This window comes from Oreochromis aureus, linkage group 8, assembly GCF_013358895.1.
Source record: "Oreochromis aureus strain Israel breed Guangdong linkage group 8, ZZ_aureus, whole genome shotgun sequence".
NCBI lineage: Eukaryota > Metazoa > Chordata > Actinopteri > Cichliformes > Cichlidae > Oreochromis > Oreochromis aureus.
Window position 1 is genome coordinate 6,263,663 of NC_052949.1, and position 21,246 is coordinate 6,284,908.

The 21,246-nt window shown below is 41.3% G+C and overlaps 1 protein-coding gene across 6 annotated transcripts in view; it reads left to right on the forward strand.

The window, feature by feature from the left end:
* The window catches only part of thrab (thyroid hormone receptor alpha b), a 156,963-nt gene that overhangs the window by 48,867 nt on the left and 86,850 nt on the right, over window positions 1-21,246 (forward strand). For 4 of the 6 annotated variants that reach the window (XM_039616067.1, XM_039616069.1, XM_039616068.1 and 1 more), the window contains one exon: window positions 11,560-11,635. The exons of the other annotated variants lie outside the window; for them this stretch is intronic. The gene's annotated coding sequence lies outside the window, so the exon portion shown is untranslated. The remainder of the gene's footprint in view (window positions 1-11,559; window positions 11,636-21,246) is intronic. 6 annotated transcript variants of the gene reach the window in all.

The window sequence follows — 21,246 nt, forward strand, 5'->3', positions numbered from 1 at the left end:
TTCTGTTCTGGGTTGGGCACTGAGGCCGGTGTTATTTGACGCATGTCTTGAGTTTTGGTCGGACACAGCTGTTGCCATGCACCTGTTGTGCGTCTTCCTTCCTTTTTCCTTCCTGAATTCTGTGGATGGAGGGGAGTTTTGTTTACATAGGCACAAAAGCCTATAGAACTGCTGTTATGACAGTGCAGACAACTATGTCTGAAGGTCCAGCAGGATTTTTCGTACTAAAAGCTGATCTTGAGCTGAGTTCTGTGGACCAATCATTTCTGAGCAGACTTTGGTCAAATGATCGCCCTGAAGATCCAAAAAAGGAAATACAGTTACACCAAAGTGCAGTTTCAGAACCACTGGCTATTGTTTGTTAGCTTTTTAACATGTATCAGCAATAACTGACTCACAAAACAGGAAGTTTCAGACCCTAGATGTAGAGATGCATTGATTGTAAAAGTGTGATTGTCATTTTATTTCTAAGAACTCATCAACTATTCTTCAATGCAACCTGTTATTTTTGTAATAAAAGAACTTAGTCAACTTTACAACTTCGCCCTGCAGTGAGTTAGTTTTTTTCAGCTGGGTGGAGGTGATTTTAAGTGTTTGATTAGGTTTGCTGTTACAAACGTTTTCATGGTGGTCCCTCTGTGGTTTACTTTAGCGAGCTTTGTGTCTTCACTCACACTGGGGAGTTTGTAAGCTAACAAGTGTGTGCCTGCACCGATATGCGAGTGCTGAGTGTTAATGAAAGAGACAGATATATGGGAAGCTGACCTGCCAGTCAGTAGTCGGGGCCAAGATTGCTCACGATCATCCGATTCGTGTCCCTGCAAGCTCAATCAATGCATTTCTAACTATATCTGCACTCTGTTACATTGATAGCATGATTTCACTAGAAGCCCCAGAAAATGTGTTTTTTCCTTTGAGAGAGTTAAATAGGATCAGTTTTATGTCTGTGCTCGAGATGTTCCTGCCTATTAATTTAATAGTTGTTAAAACAATAGAAAAAGAATTCTCACAATTTGAATGGACAAAGTTAAACAGTGGGCAAACAAATATTTTGAGCTGTATATAAAACTGTTATTCACATCCCATGTTAATAAAATGTTAGACATGACACATGCACATAGAATAATCCTTTAATTGTCCCACAAGGGGAAATTTGGTTGTAACAGCAGCCAGAAAGACACATATACAAACAAACAGGACACAGAACAGAAACATACACAATTTTTCTTACATATTTACATTAAGGACAATGGTTACTATAAACAGAGTACTGTACAGTTATTGAATTAAATATAAATAACTACAGATAAGAGGCAAACCCAGGTTGTAGTGCGAATCGATTGATTAACTTATTGCAGTTACAGCGCAGATGTAAACATCTATGATTGTTGGGAGCAGTTCTGATTGTACAGTCTGACAGCTGCAGAGAGGACCTGCGGAAATGCTCCTTCATGCTCCTTCATGCATCTAGGACATACAACCTTCATTCACAGAGAGAGGGAAGTAGAGCCATCTGCAGCCCCGGGCAGCGGCCAGTGGCAGTCTAACAAGTTTAAACTGGTACCTGCTGTTGTGCACTGATAAACTAAACATTATATTTTCAATCGACTAATATTTCTGGCACCAACTAACGTCTAGTCGATTAGACATGCACATCCCTAATTTGTACTGTAGCAATGAGGTTGCAAGAAGCAGCTTGATAGCATAGCTTAAACACTGAAAATACATGGGAACCCTAGAAATAAATGGCCTTTCTTCTTCTCTAAAGCTTTGAGATTTTTGTTTTATTCTGTTTGGAGTGGAAGAGTAAGGGGGCTGTTTCTTGGCTGTGTGCTTGCGAAATATCCATAGCTGTCATAATTCTTCTCCTTTATTACACTTGACAGGTGGAACTGCAGATTTCATTTGGAAAAAAAGGGCTAATAGTAAACATACAAGGAGTTTCAACTGAGATTTTGAATATAGCTGTAATTTGACACTCGACTAAAGACGCTCCCTTGGAGATTAAAATGCTAGATTCCCCTTCGATGAGGACAAACACATTCTTTCATGTACATATTTCATGCATAAGATCAGCTAAAGTGCTACATGTAGCATATAAAACACAGAGGGACAGCTCCTTGCAGTCTCTGTCAGTGTGTTTTAGATATATTGTGTTACTATATGGGTCAACATAACGTAACATAAACATAACCTAATTATCTCTTGGACCCATTTTTTATGCCTGTCAGGCTTTGTTTGCATTGGCTGAAGCTTAAATGAGGGCATTGTGGACATCACAACAGCCAATCTACGAACAAGCTCTGCAAATTAGTTTGGACTATAAATGCTGTGTTGTGTGGCATTGGTCCATATCCTTATACAAATAAACTGCAGATTCATAGAAGAAAAATCACGGTGTTTGATCAGTGGTGCAGCTACCTGGACTAACTACATCCTGCCCTTTTTACAAGGCATCAAAACAGGCTGAGAACATAAATGCCAGTGACTGTACATTGCTGTAACCACTTTTTATATATTTAGTTTAACATTAATAGTTACAGCATTTTAATGAGGTATTTCCAACGTGGTCAACTTGCAAGAGTGATACAAAAGTACATTTTGTGTGTATGTTTTATGTCACGGGTGTGATGTTTTTTACATCTCAATACAATATACAGAAACATTGTCTCGTATTATACCTCCGCTGCTCTTTCTCTACCCTCCATTCTCCATTACTCCTCTTCCCAGCACATACTTCATTCAAATACAGTGTCAAGGGCACTGGAGCAAAGCTATATGCAGCTTGACCAGCAGTAAATTTGCCTTCTGTCAAGCCCTGTTCCAGTGTCTTCTCCTTATTTGCCATGACCTTCGCACTACCCTCTTTCTGTCTCCTTGAACCATGCAGCTCTGCAGGCTCTCATCAGCAAAGCCTTGTGTCACTCTCTGTGACTCCTCTTCCTTCTATCGCTCCTTATTGCCACCCCCTCCCCATCTCTCGTTAGTCATCCTCTCCCTGAGAGCTGTGAATTTTATGACTGCTTGTACAGTGAACCTAGTCTTCTAGACTGAGGCTAAACGACCGCCCTTGGAATGACACGTTCTAAAGCCCAGCCCGATCTATTCGTAATCTTAATAGATCGACATAGATGTATTTGGTAGAACATTTTCTGTGTTTTCCTTTTTCTTAAATGTGCGAGGATAGTTTCGAGCATGCGCATCGATGTAAAATTATTTTCTTCACAGCTGGCTTTATTATTGATTCCTGACATCAGAGGCAGTATCTCCAGCTTCATAGCAAAGTGTGCATTCAAATCCAAATGACGTTCTGCTTTAAAATGCATGTAAAAGCTGCACAATGGAACAATTTCGCTTATTCCTAATTAACATAAATTGCAGCTGGTTAAAACAGAAACAGGAAAACCTGCAAGTTTAAGTTGCTGCAAGCCTCTTTGCAACCCATCTTCACTCCATCTTGTCTTTATTTGTGATCTATATGTCCTAATCGAGGTCACATCTCTTCCTGCTCACTGTGTTCTGGGCGGTTCTTCCCACTGCTCTTCCTCCTTTAAACTTCTCATATATGCAAGAATTGGAGAATGTTGAAGTCCCAGAAAGGAGCTAAAAGTGTAAACTTTGTGTGAACTGATTACTTACAGTTGTGTACATTTAGGTTTTATTAGTTTTGTTTGTTTAAAATTTGAATTAATTCAGCTGGATAAGCAGTACTCTCAAAGATGCTGGATCCTCTAAATGATACACGCAGTGTCCTTTGGTATGGTCGACATGAAGCACCAAATGCAGTATTAAACACTGAAGGCAAACACATCCAGCAATGTAAAGCTGTGACAAAGGGCCTCATGTCATATTTGGGAAATTTATATTTCCTTTTTTAATACTTTGTTTCAGTTCACTTTTTGACACAGGTTTTGTTTTGCTGTTTGGTTAGGTTTAGGCACGAATGCTCCTGGCTAGATGTAGGAATGCACCGTACGGCATCCTTAACCTTGGATATCGAAGAGTTACACTACAGCGTGCTTTTAGATGGTATCGATACAGTGCGGATTATGAGTTCTGCTCACATTCCACATTGTTTCTGTTCATTCATTCATTATTGATTATTTTGCTGTGAGAGGACATAAACAGCAGGCCTGCACAGGTCTCCAGCCTGAACAGGGCTTTTTAATTATCTCTGAGTCTGAACACAGATGAGAATTATTATTTTTTTTAAACAAAAACAGCTTGAATTCAACTCAGGTGTGCAAAACCTCCATCGCCATGCATTTGATGTAATTGTTTTGCAATGTGCAACTGTTAGAAAAACATGCCACAGTTATTCATTCAAAGGAATTGATAACTGTGGGGACAAACAGTTCATATGAAATTTTGAACGAACCACTTTTCATTTTTCTTTCGTGACCAAGTGTCTACCACGTGACAATTTAGAGAAGATTGCAGCTGCACACAATTCGCAGTGCATTGCACTGTTCGGATGGGATCGTGGTGTAGTGGTTATCACTTTGACCACACAGTACATACAGTCTTTAAACTGCATATAATAAAAAACTGTATGAATGGAACTTGGTCTGAATCACCCTCAGTACTGTAGTATCTAAATGCCAGTCCATTTTCACTCCCCAACTCTCTGTAATAATGGATATCCGGATACCTTTGCCAGACAAGTTTGTGATCCCTTAGGCTGCTGGCATGGATGCTGTTAAATTGCTGCAATTGTTTGATGGAATTCTGCCTTTATGCCATTAGTGCGTGCACATTGTGGGTCTACAGCCGGTCTTTTTCCAGATGTTAGATTGACTCTCCTTCTTATTTTGAGTAAGTGAGATGGGTCAAGGTTAAGTGCAGTGGAAGGAGGAGATAGCAATGTTGTCAAGTGTGGGATTAGACAACTAAAGGAGCCCTGTTCATGCACACTCGACAAAGCTATTAACAGGGGCATCTGCTTACTATCAATCTGTTGCAGATTGATATTACACTGCACATACACTGCATTAGTAGGGTCTTCATTAGACCTTTTTCTTACCCTAATCTAAGTAAACAAATTTAAAAGTACTGCAATTTACTCTTCTTAACTCTTCCTCATCTATGTGAAGACCATTTCTGCAACTTGTGCATTCAAAATTGCCAATTGTTGATTCCAATTTTCTAAATACAACATCTCATAGAAGATATAATTTGGTTTTCCATATGTTAATGTGACACTTTGTGCACTCAGAGTTTGAGCTCTTTATGATATGCAGTGTTTAGCCTTGCGTGGCTCGGTCTGCTATGTCATAAAATTCTCCCTGAAGGCAGAACAGCGAGGCAGGATCTGATCTTTCCCATCCACCATTACTCAGTCCTGACAGGCCAGTGAATTCCCCACACCCCTCCCAGTCGGCAGTTCAAAGCCTTACATTTGCCACTAGAGAGGAGGGGGCGACGCGCTGAACTTGGGGCCCACTGACAGAATTTACCCTCAAGATGTTTTCAGTTGAATGTCCTCTGAAGTGGGAGGACTTTTTCTGCTTCTGTTTTAAACTTCCCTGGGATCAGTGTGCGTATTTCATTTGGGGAGATCACATTGGTGATTTTTCACACTTTCACGCCGGAAGCAGCGGGTGCACAAATCCTGCAAAACGCAGCGCTTCTTGCAGCTTGCATCAAAGTTTCTTGGCTGAAAATGCAATATTTCAATGTGACCACAAGCCTCGCATCTCCAGTGCCTGTGCTCTTCTGTCATTGCAAGTTTTTAATAATTGGCAAATACCACTAGTTGTAAAATAAAATCCCACAATTTACTATAGTGAAAGTTTACAGCCAGATTGTTAGAACATCATAAAGGAATTTATGAATCAGGTTTTATAGTTTTCATTTGCAAGTGTAAAGATGTGGCAGTGATATTAATTCGTCTTTTATTTCAGTCAGACAGCTTTGTGAAAAAAGGACAACAAAGAAAATCCCATAAAACTAGAGAAAGGACAGCAAAGAGCTAAATTAAATTAAAGAAGCACAAATTATTATTGTGCTCTTATTATTGTGTTATTATTGACATGATGTAGGGGAATGGAGGCCAGGCATGGGTCAGATAGGCATCAAGCAATCCGTCTTGGTGAGCACAAGACTCAGCATATGAGCGATCTTATCGAAGTATCCGCATTTGGATTTTCTGGCACCCTTCCAGTCTTGTATGGATAATTGAGATCACATAATTAAATATTCTTGCCAGGAAGCTACTTTACGACATTATGCCTTTAGGTCACATACAGCTTGGGAACATTAGAACCTTAAACACCTCCCACAGCTTCTCAGTCTCTTTGGACATCTGGATCTTCTTGCAGTGTCGTAGGTATCTATGCTACATTTAATTACCGCGCTCGTATTGTTTTTACTTATGGCATCTGTGTTTGTTTTGTTAAAGACAACCTAATTTGGTTTTCCTTATTTGTTGTCATATGTACACTGTTACAGTAGAGGATGCTCATATTGAACACAAGCAAAGTTACGAGTAATCCCTGTGAGCCATAAACTAAAGCTTCAGACTGCTGTAAGCACTCTGTCTCTGACAGATTTTTCTGCTCTTAGGTCTGTATGATGCCAATGAAAGCAGATACTTCTATTTTGAACTCTGAATCATGCAAAGCTAGTTATTTAAGAATAAAAACATGCAGTTTAAAATGAGCCAAATAGGTTGCCTTTAACAGGAAACAGGAAGTTGCTGGTTTCAAGTTTGCTATGCTATTATTTCATAGTTAAAGAATCTACACCTTTAAGTTTGAGGTGATTTTTCAGAATGCACTGTCTGAAGCAAAGAAGAAAGTAGGTAATTGTAGGTAGTCCGTGGTGAAAGCTGCTGAACATATGGAGTGTGTGTCCTTGGCTTTAGTTCAGTCAGATCTGCACATACGGTTTCGACCCACATCCTAAAGTGTTCAGCAGTATGCGACATTGCACTGAGGTTGGCTTAGTGCTATATAAGAAGGTGGTCCAGTCAGCGCAAATATAGCACAAGCATGTGATCAAATGGCACACGCATAAGACTGAAACCCGACTTGTCACAGGACACTCATGAACACGGGCCCAGCAAAGTTTCACACGCTCTGTGCAAAACACAAGACAGCTGTGATCATTTTATAATTCACACAGGAAATGCATTGTAGATTCAGAACCACCATGAAGTATTCTTTATTGAATATGAAGATTATATTATAGTTTAAGGGGTAGGCTGTTATGCAACTGTGCAAGTAATGTTAAGAAAACAAAGCAAAGAAATCTAAAATATTAAACCCTGGTGTGAATCATCCAAAAGTTGATTGATGCTGTTCCCATCATGCAACTCAAAAGCATCTTTCAGTAGACCTTCACTGTGGATCTAATCTAATAACCACACAATCATATGTCACTCAGGAGATGTCGTCACTCCCTTTCACAGTCACTTCAATTGCTTGCCTCAAAGGAGAGCTTCCACTGGTCACCCGTCGTTCACATGGAAGGTGACATCCCTTGGTTGCCAGGTTGTCACTGACCGCTCTCTAAGCCTGTGTGTCTGTGGGTCTAAAACAAGGAAGTTTGGGGGAACAAAGAATGTTTATGATCCTCAACTGGAGGTATCAGAAATTCCTTCAGAGGTTGGGAATAGGAGGGAGCAAACAGAGCATAACAACTGACACAGGAAACAGAGGCCTAATTAAACTCTGGTGAATCTAGAGGGCAGGTTAGGCAAATGGAGCAAAGCAATCAGAGGCACAATAAAAAAAGGAAGCTGAAAAAGAAAGGACTACAAGGAGTTCACAGGATAACACACATAGGAGACACAGGCAGAGGGGGGGAAACACATGGCTTACCATAACACCAATCCCGATGACCATTTCATTGTTTGTTTTCTATTTCCAGAGCTGCAAAAGACAACCGTTTTTACAGAATGAGTAATGCTATTCATTGTGGACTAACAGACCTTCTATTACTAAAAGCTTAGTTTGAATTCTGAACTGAGGATTCAAGACAGATCACATTATCAGTGTTTTTGCTTTAGAAGGTAACCACCTGTTAGTTTCCTGCCTTAGAAAACAAGATGCCAAGCAGATGGAGAAACTAATTCTTTTTTTTGTCCTCTTTTCTAAACACTCAGATTGTGTTAAATGTTAGTTTTATCCACGTCTGGAAGACATCATTTCACAGCTTCTCCATTCAATTCTCTTACAGTTTCCACATTTTCCTTCATGCTAAGCAACCTTCTTCCTTGTGCCCCATCTTCTTTTTTTCTCTATTTTTTGCCCACACAGGCCTACAAGAGAAGAGCCCTCCAGCTAATTAAAGACTTGCCAGTGGAATTTCGCTGTGACAAAAGGAGCTATTCATGTCGGCAAGACGGTGAAAAGGCTGCGCTGGCAGCAGCGATAGCATTGCTCAGCGTTAGCAAAATGAAGAGGCTTTACTTTGAAGCTCATCCTCTTACCAAGACACCCAAGCACTTGACTCGGTGCATTGCTGCTCTCCCTTTGCTTCTGTTTTGACATCCATCAAATGATGCTCTGCAGTGGGGGAGTGCAGCTTGAACTTGAGCGTCAGTACTAGGTCTGCGTAGCTGACCTTCAATCTGAAGATGCTGTCCTTAGTGAGTTCATCTGTTGCCTGTGAAACATATCTGACCCATACTGCATTTTTGACTCGATCCATTTCACCGCCAGGTTGTTAATCCACCCCTCGACTGTATCCGCAAGGTCAGAGATCCCATGTGCAAACTCAGGGAATGACCTTCGGCCTCATCTGTTAGCCAAATTAGTCATCTTTAGGGCCTCGCACTTGCTTCCCTGTTTCTTCGTGCCTCAGTCTATCAAATTATCCACCCATACCCTCATCCATCCATCCAACCTTCCTGTTCTCTCTGCGGCAGTTTCTCCGGGAAAATTGATTCTTTACGTTCAAGCAGAGGGGAATTCCCCCGTATGTGGTATTTTAAGTGCAACCCACACTTTCCATTGCAGACACACATGTCATCGAGAGTACACTGGTAGTGGGTGATATGGATAGAATTCTCTCACAGTGTATAGTACATACTCTGAATCATCACTTGAGAAAATTGATTGTGAAAGTCCATTGTTGACCTTGGCAACAGCAATTGATCCTCCTGCAGCAGATGGAGTATCCTCGGTGGAAAACTCTGGAGAAAAGTATTGAGTGGACTTCAGGCTAGGAAGTATGTGTCAAATTGAAATAGTATTCGACATTAAATAAGCAGCAGATTAAATTAGCAGGGAAAGCACCAGAATGTCCACAGACTGTGTTTTCTGAACCTGCCGATCAGTTGTTGCCTAAAATAAAAATAAAAAGTGAAAGAGAAAATGTAAAAATTTAATGGAACATGTGATGAAATGGTTGTGATCAGACAGTATTTTACCACCAGGCAGTAATATTTTAAATATGGAAGAGGTGATTTTGTTCCATAGATATACCGTTGTATGTTGCACTGTCAGTTTTATTTTCTGGACAGCACTTCAGTGTTCTCACGGTGGTGCAGTGGGCAGCACCGCCACCTCATAGAAAGAAGTGTGTGGGTTCAAACCTGCTGATTGTCTGAGGAGGTTGAGGAGAAGAGGAGGAGGAAAAGTGTCCATTTCAAGAAGCTGAAAACACTTTTCTCCAAATCTCAACTTTCTTTAACTGACTGCAAAGTTATCTACATCATCTTCTCACTCAGTTTTTTCTGACACTTTCCAGTTTTGCAGTACAGTCAGTTCAACATATGGAGACATACACACAAAAGCATTACTTCGGGCATTTCCTATCGTAGGGGATCGTGGCGACATTAAGGGCTTCCTTCCTTCTTCAACGTCTTAAAACACTTTCAAATTTCTGTTTCCTTCCTGTTTCTAAATTTTTTTTTTTTCTTTTACCATGAAGGGATTTTCTCATGTGTTCTGGAACCCCCCCCCCTCTCATTCAGTTTCTCTCTTCCTCTCTTCTATTTCCTCTTCTGCCTCTAACCTCTGTCATTGTGTGCCAAGCAGCTGTTGTAGCCAGCATGCATTCTGACGCTTGTGGGCATTACTGTCCTCGTGGAGCTTTATAGGGAGACAAACTGTAATGAAATGCTACAAGGATGCTGGGATGTATTTCGTCAATAGTATAGTGTTGTCTACTAAAGTATTCATTTAGGTGTCACCAGAGAATAGACAAGCTAAACTAAACATCTTCCACAGCTAAACCTCAGACATTAAAGTGAGACATCACTCGCTGAGTCACTGCTCTGTTGCATAAAGTTGAACTTGTGCAACAGAGTTTGCTTTTGTTGTTAAGTTATTGTGGTTTTATAGGCATAAAGTGTCATATCTGTCTGGAAATAAGAAATATGAGTTGGCGCCTTTAAATAAGAGGCTACAAATGTGAGCTCTTACTAATCTATTTATTTTCTATGTGTGGAAAATTGAATATTTTGGGGAGAAATGTGTTTGAAAGAATAAATAAGTGTGAAATGACAGGATGTAGATAAGAAAGGAAAGAAAAGAAAGAGATGGGCTTATGATGACACTACATGCGCAGCCGTCAGGGGCTTTCCTGCCTCAAAATTGGCCTTTGGGGAGGGACTTTGCATCTAATGTTGATTGGACTGTGTGCACTAAGGCAGTAGGTCTGTGTCACTTTATGTGAGAGAAATCTATGTCTGTTATGCTTGAATAGATGAAACCACAATCTACAAAACTGGTTAAAAATATCTAATGCCAGTGCTGAGGTTTTGGCTCTGACTAAAACCCCTTGGGAATTTTAGTGGCTAAAATTCCCCTCTGCATGAAAAACCCTGGCCATATGCTGTGCAATGGTGGCTTTTCCTTTTTAACCAATTAATTGGTTAATGTTCTTTTCCCCCCGTGTTCCAGTCCGCATTCAGCTCTTTAGCTTGTGTACATACAGGGTTGATGTCGATCCTTTCATCTCGCTTAAGTGGCCCGCATAGTAGCACAAAGTTTCTAACCTGAGATGATATGTAGGTGAAGATCAGAGTCAGAGCCTACAGGAAGCAGACGTCTGCAGCATCTGTCTGATGCGAGACTGTCAACGTCTGCTTCCAGTCTGACATTAAAACCAGTTATGCTAGCTGCAGGAGGATGTTTCTGCGTCCGTTACAGCATGACTGTGAAACAGACCCATACATAAATGTTTGTCTCTGAGGTAAACAGGCCAAGTCTCCTGAGGCCAGAGTTATAGAGTTAGAGAGAAAAGAGAGGGATGGAAAAAGAAGGTGAGGAGTGGAAGAATGGGACAATAGAAGAAAATGAGAAGGAAAGGAGGAAAAAGGTGTGTCGAAGGAGGGTATCGTCAGGTGGTCAAAAGAAGGATGGAGTAAAAAAAGTAGTTCTTCAACGTGAAAGAGTGAAAGAAATGAGGTAAGGAGAGAACAAACAGAAAGGACAGCAAGAACACTGAGCCTGAGGAATGAGGACAGAGGGCAAGGAGAGCCAGGTGTCGTTACTGGCCTTTGTACCGTATACCTTTGTTTGTCTTCTATATGTTATATCCCTGCGTCCTCCACCCACCACCTAAGCTTTTCATCCACTCTGACAATCCTCTTTTTATTTCTTCCAGAACAGAGGCAAGGAGGACTGCACAACGCAGGAGGCCTGGGGGAAATCATTAACTCCACGCTCGCGCAGTATGACTGGTAGGCTGTGTTCTGCCTGTCTTCTTGTGTATTTAATAAATGTATGCTTATTATGCGAGTGTACACAGCAGAGCCTCAGCGAGCCGCTGGCTTGTAGCCGGTGCTGTTTGTATAGCCGTTCATTATCTAATTGTAGCAGTGCCCACATGCCCACTTTATCTGCTTGGTCCCACTGATCACTTGCTAGTCTGATTACAAAGATGTAATTTTCACAGAGAAACGGTTCGACGCGTCGGATTCACTGTAACAATGTGAAAACAATGCAGTATTGTCATAATGACACAGCACCATCACCCAAATCTGCAGCTCTCCTCTGCTCCGCAGAGCTTTATGGCGAGTTTTTCTCTCACACCATGTCTGCAGCTCTCGAGAAACCTGCTGTGCACTACCTGATCCTTCACAGACATTAAGCAGGCAAAGTTAGAGGCTTCCGCAGTGGAGTGGCTAGAAGCTAGAAAGCCAGATATTTCCCTCAGGGGTTGATTGGGAGTAAAAGCGATACAAGAGAGACTCGAAATAAATAATAGATCCTACAGTCGCTGTGTTTCATGTCAAGTTAATGATAACGTTGCGTTCCTGTGCTTCCAATTCCACCGAATGGGAGGAAAACAAGCATTTAATTCCTCTAAATTTTAGAAAATGTGAATTGGATCACTGTGGATTGCTCTGTAGTGTTTAACAGTACACAGCAAAAGTAGGAAGAGAGATTGGAGCGTTGACTGTTATTTGTGTGTGTGTGTGTTTTCTTTTTGGAATATCTAACCTCTTTAGATCACCATTGTTTTTATTAATTAAAGACTGCCAAACAGAGGACTGACTTCATTGGTATTCTGGAGCTTTGTTTGTTTGTTCCTAGCTTTACAAGCTGTGCATGCTGCTCGTGTAATTTTCAACTCTTGTACTGCTCAGTCTTCTTGTTCAATTCAGGAACGTCTCAATATTTCATCCAGTTCTTCTTGACCAAAGGGAAAAAACCCCACTAATGTGGCACCTAATGTCATGGATTGGACTATTACCAAGTTGTGTGCAGACCGACTGATTTCTGTAAAAATATTCATCTGTCAGAGGAAGAAGAAGCTCAAGCACCTGATGATTTGACACTTGTTTTGCATCAGGTTTGCGCGATGATTTATTTACCCTCCGAATTGAACACAGCCATCATCCTTCACTGTGAGTCGTGTCCCGTCATAATGACAGAACTGAATATGAAAGCACGTTCAGGGCTTTTAAGTTTCCTTCTGACTGGAGGGGATGTCTATAAAGTATTTTCCACTTTTTGTCTTACAAATATTAATCAGCAGCAGTACTTTCATCTGCTGCAGATCATTTATATCTGACAAAGCTGTCGCACATCTTTGAAGCTCTTATTGGTTGCGAATAACACTAAATAATAAATTGATCATCCAAGTAAATCAGCTGATCTTACTGCCAGGCTCATCGGGTGATGGCTCAGCTGATACCTTCTATACATTCAGTTGGGTAATGTCATATAGGAAGTGATTGCTGCCTATCCTTGCTGCTTCCTGCTTTTTCATGTCTGACACTGATGTGACATTTGACATTGACGTCTGCTCTGTTCTCAGTTTCTGAAAAATATATCTCTGTATACTGGTTGCAGTGTGTTGGGGGTTATAAATATGCAAATATGTACGGTGGATCTGTGTACGTTGACAGTTGTATTTAAATTTGAGTCATTCAAAGATTAGTTTAGGGTCAAAGGTCTCCCTTCCTCTCCCTTTTCTGCACAGCTGGGGAGAAAGGGGAAGCATATAATTGCAGTTTAATCCTCTAAGTCCGTGCAGAGGAGAGAGATAATGCATAGCAGCATGGACAGAGGAAGACAGAACAGCCATCGGAGTTGTTTGGACAGATGTTTGCAGGGAATGTCTTTAATGACGGAAAGCTCTTTGCAAGCCAAATGGGGACTCCTGTCATTCACAGGTTGAAAGTGTGCATGTTAGATGGACACGTAATGTCAGAGCATTTCACAACAAAACAGTATTGAATATTTGAGTGACTCTTTGTTTGGTAGCTTTTGCAATCAATATACACCTCGGGAGAAGTATTCTTTTCCTCTCTGAGCTTTTCTCACTTCTATTTCTTAATTTTAGTGAAGAGGAGACAGTAGAGCAGGGAGATGGAGAAGCAGATGGCCTTTGGTCAGAATCGAACCCAAGCATCTGCATTTGGCCCCCTGTTCAACCACTGAGTGAAAACAATGCCCCAGTAGAAGGAAAAAAAGTCTGTTTTAAGCATTGACTTGTGTTGTAACTGATTATGATACTGCTGTAAATAACTGACATTCAGGATGCTCATCCTCGAAGGTTCGTGATTCAGGTTGAGAGATTGGTTAAACTGTCCAACAACCAAGTATGCCAGGGGTGTCCAGGACTCTGTGTCCTGCAGGTTTGAGATCTCACCCTGGGTCAACACACCTGAATCAAATGATTAGTTCATTACCAGGCCTCTGGAGAACTTCAAGACATGTTGAGGAGGTCATTAGCCATTTAAATCAGCTGCGTTGGATCAAGGACACGTCTAAAACCTGCAGGACACCGGCCCTTGAGGTCTGGAGTTGGACACCCCTGAAGTATGCTGACGTATCCGCAGAGGTGTGTATGCAGTGCATATCGCCCTCCCTGCTCACACACATTTGTTCACTGCAACAAAGAAGATGAAAATCTTTTTAGTCTTCTCGTTTTGTTTTAAACCAGACAATACAGCAAGCCACAGTAACCAACTAAAGCAATTCTATGAAGTATGCCTTGCAGCCTTTAAATGAAGGTGGATGCAGTCAGGATGCACAGGCTGTAATGTAGGGTGTTAAGAGGAGAACTAGGTCCCAGCAACGCTGAAATCTGGTGTGACCGGATTGAAAGCCTGTTTGACTCAGAAAATCCTGCAGATTTGACTGATCACTTGGTTTATTAGTTTGGCATGTGTAATAAAATATGAAGGTAAAAGGTTCTTTGAAAGGCATCCAAAAACATACAAGGTATGTTTGCTCGTCAAAGAGAACCTTCATCGGTCATAAGAAAAGTTATTTTTGTTGTAGCGTAAAGCAAACCTGCAGTAAGCAGCCATCCATCTGATACACACTCTGCATCCTGGATATGGGTGTATGTGTTTACTTGCTCACCTAAGCTATAGAATATATAGCAGCTGCAAGAGAAAATGAAACCCTGTACTCTATGTCATCCAGTAAAGGCAGAAGCCTCAAGCTGTAAAACATGCTCCCCTGTCAGGACAGCCTTTTCTATCATAATGATCCCCACTGTACTGTATCTCCGTGCATGCTGTAATTCCAGAATATGTGTGAAGGAGGAGAGATTTAGTCAGCAGGGAAGAAAAATTGGTGAGCAGGACATTTTAGAAGGTGTTTTTAGCCCCAGGAAGCGTGTCTTTGAGAACTGGAGTGGGGGCAGTGAAGGCTTTAGCTACACTTTAAGGTTCAGGGGTTGTGCGTGCATGTTTGTCTAGTGGGGTTACTGCATGTATAAGTGCAGCCATGTGTTTATGTGAATGTGTATCTTTAAGTGCTTGTGTGTCTTCAAGTGGAGGCAATCGGGGAGTGTTAGGCAGGGGTACAAGGAGGCGAGGAGGGCGAATCCGTCTCCCATCACTTGGCTACAGGCAAGCATTCTTAGCACCTCGTAAATCTCACCTGCTGCTACGAGACTGCTGCTGACATAGCTGCTATAGTGCGTACTGTACTCACAAACATTCGTGCACACATGTGGTGTACATGCACATTTCGTAGAGCGTGTTGCATGCAGCAACAGAGTCGGTCATGTCAGCAGCAGGAGTGAAATTGGAAAAATAAAGTGATGTATAATCTGTCTGTTAGCGTTCCACGTTGGAAAATGGCATCTTTTATTGGAAGTGGTTTCTGTTGGAGCAAAGAGGAACAGCTGCTGAACTGAAAGTAAGAAAATCCAGCTGTGCTCCATCTAGTCCTGTTACATTTTCTTTACTTTTTTAGTTACATTGATGAATGAACATTTGGTATATGCAGTCGCAAATTTTCGACCTTTTGAAAGCGTGCAAGAACATGCAAAGTTCTTACTAAGCTTAAAGGCGAATTCCAGTCAGATCTTACTTTCTTATCACTTTTATTAGCTGTAATGACACTGTAAGACGGTATGAGATCATAGGTTTGGTTTTGTAAAGGAGCCAGAAGTTGAGAAAGATTACCAACGCTGCTTCATTTCCAGTTTTAGTTTTTAAAGTTTTGCCCTTCAAATAGCTTTGACTTGGTAGTTTGTTCCTAAGCTCAAGCATCAGTGTCTTGAACCTCGTTATAATCAACGACTCTTTTTTTCTTAACCAGTATGGACACTCTGCATATCTCGTCTGTTCTCCTTGCAGTACGTTCCCACTGACGAAAACACATTTTCACTACAATGCAGTTGTGGTGCATCATGGTAACCACAGATGTCAGAAGTTAAACCTGATTGCAGCACAGATTCCACTGCTTGCACGATGTTGCAAAATCGTGCACAGTTGTGTTGTACCCTTGGAGCTATTGCATTTGCGGAGTTTGTGCTTGTAAACACAGCTCACCGCTTTGCACCCACGTTAGCTCTCCAGGCGATACTTTGCATGTAAAAAAACTGGAATACACATCCTTTATACATTGTTATACCTGTGTGTGTGTTTTCTATGTTTATGGCAAAGCTTTATTTCAAAGTGTTTCTCCCTGCACACACCACTTGTTTTTTTCATTTATGCTAGCTTTAGAAAGCTTTCATTGCACTTACAGTAACTCGTTTCACGGCGATGACGATCGATCGGTATAGCCTCTCCTTACACCAAACATCATTTCAAAATGTGCAGAGCTAAGAGTATGGATGGCATGTGCGCATGCAGTGCAAGTGTTGGTTATATATCCGCTGGATAGGAAACAGTGCTGGGTCAAATTAAAGTGAATATTTAAATAACAATAATATCATACATGAATGGAATTGAACTGGTTAAGTGCTTCAGAAACGGATGAATGGAAACACAAGCTAAATATTATCATGTGTAGGAAATTACTGAATGTTGTCAACGGGCAAAGTCCTTGTTTGTTTTATCAGTGTATAGTTGATGCTCTGCATGCTCATTCAAACAATTGCTTGTTTGTTATGCATCTGCACAGGCCTTTTTTTAACAAGCGTTCAGCAACAGTTGTTGGCTCTTGCAAGTTTAACTGAGTCTTGCATGTATAAATTCATGCATGATCTGATGCGAGTGGCATGTTTTGCAAAAATAAGATGTGGTTTTTCATAATAAATTGTAATCTGCAAAATCCAAGCAAAGTCACTCAACCAAGACTGATCCTACTTTGAATTCATCATATTCCTCATCAGAATTCAGTGACTTTCAGTGGTTTTCTTTTGTTTGTTTGATTTAATATTTATATTTTTTTTAGGTATTAGGGTTCAGTCACAATCCAGGTTCAGCATGAATTCTTAGCGTTATGCTCCCCACAAAACAATACCCTCAAAAAAAATCTGTTTCTAAATGCTTTCCAATAGATTTCAATATCATGTCTTGATTTCCTGTGACAGTCTGTCAGCCCACATACTTCTCACACTGAGTCAGCTGGTGATACGTATACAAGAGTAGTGTGCAGTTCACTGGCCACGTGGTATTTTAGTGGATTCATGTGATTCATGCCTTCTTTAGCTGTACTGTATCTTCGCTGCTCACTAATTGTAGTCTTTGTAATGTTTGTTTATCTATTGGCAAATGTGTTCTAGTACTTGTTTTAGGAGTTCTGCACAGCCTCATTGATAAGGTAGAAACATACAGTTGGTGGCAATGAAACAAATTACCCAAGTCAAAAAGTGTAGCGAACCATTGGCATAATGGGATTTAAGAAGACCGCAGTGATTGACGTGTGACACTGATTGGCAGCACTTTGGCAATCACTACTTCCCTAGAGAGTGGTCACAACTGGGTACCATGTGCTGTACTCAGAATCTTGTGGTTACTTTAGTTGTCAGCAGATTTCTATGGTCAAGCACACAGTTGTTGCCAATTTTCTGCATCTTGTTTGTTGAGATTTCTTCACCACACACTGTGAAAGGTGCGACACAAACTGGACTGTTTGTGGGCGCTGTTTGTCGCGCCTTCTGAAACATGCTGCAGTGGGAAGGCCCAACATTTACTTTGAAAGCCAACATTGAGTGTTTGTAGACAAGTTGCCATGGTCCTTGCAAACTATAGGCTACTGCTGTACCTACCAGCAGACAAAGCAATCACAAGGAGGTTTTTGGTGCAGAACCCTCTTTGTGACTGATTTTGCCTACCAGCTTTCAGCAAACTCCAACAGCCACTCGCCAATCAGTTGGGAATACACAATGGCTTGCCAACCGGTCTCCAGGCCTGTATGACTGAGGTCTCTTGTCTTCTGTATATAATGAAATGCATCTTGTTATGTCCAGGATGTTTTTTATTTCCAGCATGAAGAGAAAGTTTGATGAGGATAAAATCAAAATGAACCATTTGCCTTCACAGTTGGCGAATATGAACCCAGACGAATACCTATTAGATGATGTTAGACAGCGCTTTCGTACACCACCCTCATATGAGTAAATGTCTTGATGTTTTTGTTCTCTCACTCCAGCAAAGCTCCAGATACTTGTTGAGTGAATATGAAAAGGCACCTAAACGCTGTTTTAGGTACAGCCCTTGTCCATGTTACATATAGAATTTTTTAAAACTCTAATCGCTGTTAAAACCTCCAGAGGTGACTTCCTTGCCGTTAAAGGTTCTTTTGTCTTGGTCATGCCTGATTGAAAGCTGAAATGTTCTTGGCAACTTGTTTGCCGAGAGTTCTTTACAGGAATAGAAACAAACTGATTTTCCGATGTACCTGTTTTCCCATTTCAGTTGAAGAAAATTAGTGATGACTGATGTACTGACTCACACACACACAGGCTCGACTTGACTCTAATGGGCACATTAGCAGGTTCAGTGGAATTTGTTTTTGGAAAGTATGACAGCTACGACTGGCTCAAGGTAAAATCTGTTTGCCTGAGGGGTTCTGGTAAGAGACTCATTATTCCCATTTAGTCTGAGTAGTTTATACATTAAAGAATAAAATGTTTAAACTTTAGTCTGTACGTGTGCCGGTATTTGAACAGGTGACTATAGAAGCTTTATTTGTTTTTAAGCAGCGACCGGAGTAATACCATCGGAGTTTAGTGCTGCAGTGCTCGCTTTCTTTCCTCGTTACTCTCACTCACAGCAGAAGTGTTGAGATTGCTGCACATGGTGTCACTGCCACTCTTCTCTCTGGCCTATTTTTCACACGGCTGTGCAGAACACTGATGGCTTACTCAGTAATGGCAGGTAAAAGCCACCAGTCCTGCGTTTGTCACACAGATGTAGATGTCTGAACAGATGTGTGTGTGTGTGTGTGTGAGGCATAGATACAAACACATTCATTGACAGAGTAAATAAGAATCATTCTCAACTTTTCTGGCTTATCTCATTCTTCTGTTGCGATAAGAGAAGAAAGGGGTATTTTTGACGTATTTGTGGCCTTGAAGTGCCCTTGAAGGGAAATTATCTTAAAAGTCATCTCTCCAAAATGCAAAATGTCAAAATGAATAAATGCCAGTACAGTGCCACAAATGACAACAAAAATAGTAGAAGCTGGTGTTTACAAATGTGTTCACTGAACCTTCACTCCTCGGGCATGTTGCTTCAAAGCTGAACAGCCATGAAGGAAAAAACCTCAGTCAGTTTCAGATCTACATGTCTAATGTTTAGGAGCCAGAGACAAGACACAAAGACTTCAGTTAACATTTACAGGGATGTAGATGTTAAATAATGGGATGATTTGTGGATAAATCATGATTTAGTGGTGTTCAAGTTTCTAGATCCAGATTTGCTAAATTTGCAGCCAAAACGGTAGAATGAACAGCGAGCCGATGCACAGAAATCAAGCTGAGGTCACGTGGCTGTTTGGGAACTACTACGAAACAAAGCTTACGACTAAGTCCATTTAAAATGAACAATTAATGACACATTTTGACTTAAACATGAACTCTAAGAAGCTGGCAGCCACAAATCTCTGAGGTACCCATCTAAAGACAGGCATGATAGATTACTGCCAGTATTATCACTGTGCTGTGTTTACTATTGTCTTTGAACATCAATTCTCAAACCTCCAAAAACCACATGCAGACAGCCGACATTGGCTACATCTCTGGAAGTGTCTGTGGGTATCTGTCAGCTGGACTAACTAGCTGTCTGCTGCCACCCTGTCCACAGCTCATTGATTACTGAAACCCCCTCTGCTCAGAGGCTATTTGCTAGTGGCTCAGGGGGGCAATGGTTTCCTGGCAAACAGAGTGCGTCCGTGCAGGGATAGAGTTTGTTCTGTGCGGTCAGCCTGCGTGCTAGCAGTACCTAAAGTGAGCTCTTTTTTTTCATACCCTGACAGACGTTTGCTAAATGAGAGATCGAATACATTAGCGCAGAAGGTACACATTTGCGACCGCTGCACTTTGCCGATGCTGCTCATGTTTTTGAGTGAACATGGTTATTTGCAGCTGTCGTACACAAGCGAGGCCCGATTATGTGGTGCTCGAAGACCAGACTCATTCATTTTCCCTGTGGCATTTTGATATGTGTTTGTGGATGTCAGCTCTCTGGCCGCACCGCTACTTTTAGATGCTTTTTTTTACTTGGGAGGAGGGGTTGCCATCTATTTCTACACACAGTTAGCATTAATGATCTGTTATGTTAGCCACTAGCAGTGGTACCTTTGCTCTGGCATCCTGTCAATACACTGTGTGTATATATAAATGAAGCTGAGCTCAAGGTTACGCATTTTATTTGCGTGCTGGCTGCTTTCTGTGCTGCTGATGCTGGAATCTGGACAAAAAATGGCCTCAGTCAGGACGTTTGCATAGCCTAATTAGTATGAAAGGATAAAGTTGGCCTTTTACTTTAATTTTTGCTCTCAGCAAAGTCTGTCTCCATACTTTCTAACTTCCCTTCCCTGTCAATGGTCCTCTGCTCTTGCCTTGTTAGTTCCTACTGAAGTCATAAATGTGTAAACAGGACAAATGTATACTGTTTAAGTTTCAATAAAATGTTAATTTATCTCCTAAAATAGCTGACCCCTCTGTCTTTTAGAAAACATTAGTCAAACAGTAGTAATTTATTGGTGGATCAGTGGTAGACCTCCTGCTGTGAGCACTGGGATGTTGCCCTGTGGCTTCAGGGTCACTTTGGCCTGCTGAGCAGTCAACTTGACCAGCAATAAAATAGTAAGTAGAAATTCGCTAAATCCACAGATCTCATGCAACTCTCTCATTCTCGTGCCCCTGCATGTCAGCGATGTACTTTTTTACAGGCTTCTTTCACGGAGAGATTGACCGATAGACTGTCACATCCACGATGATGCAGACGCTGTACTGGTGTGTCGTGGTGAAGAGAGTGCTGAGGCTCCCTTGGTGAACACAGGGTGAGAAGTTTGATTATTTAGGAGGGACTCTGAGTAGAGCCACTACTCCTCTGCTTGAAGGAGGCGGTTGAGGTGGTTCTGCGTCTAACTAGGATGACGATCTGGGGTACTACTGGGAGAAGGTTAGGGTCAGGGCATTCAT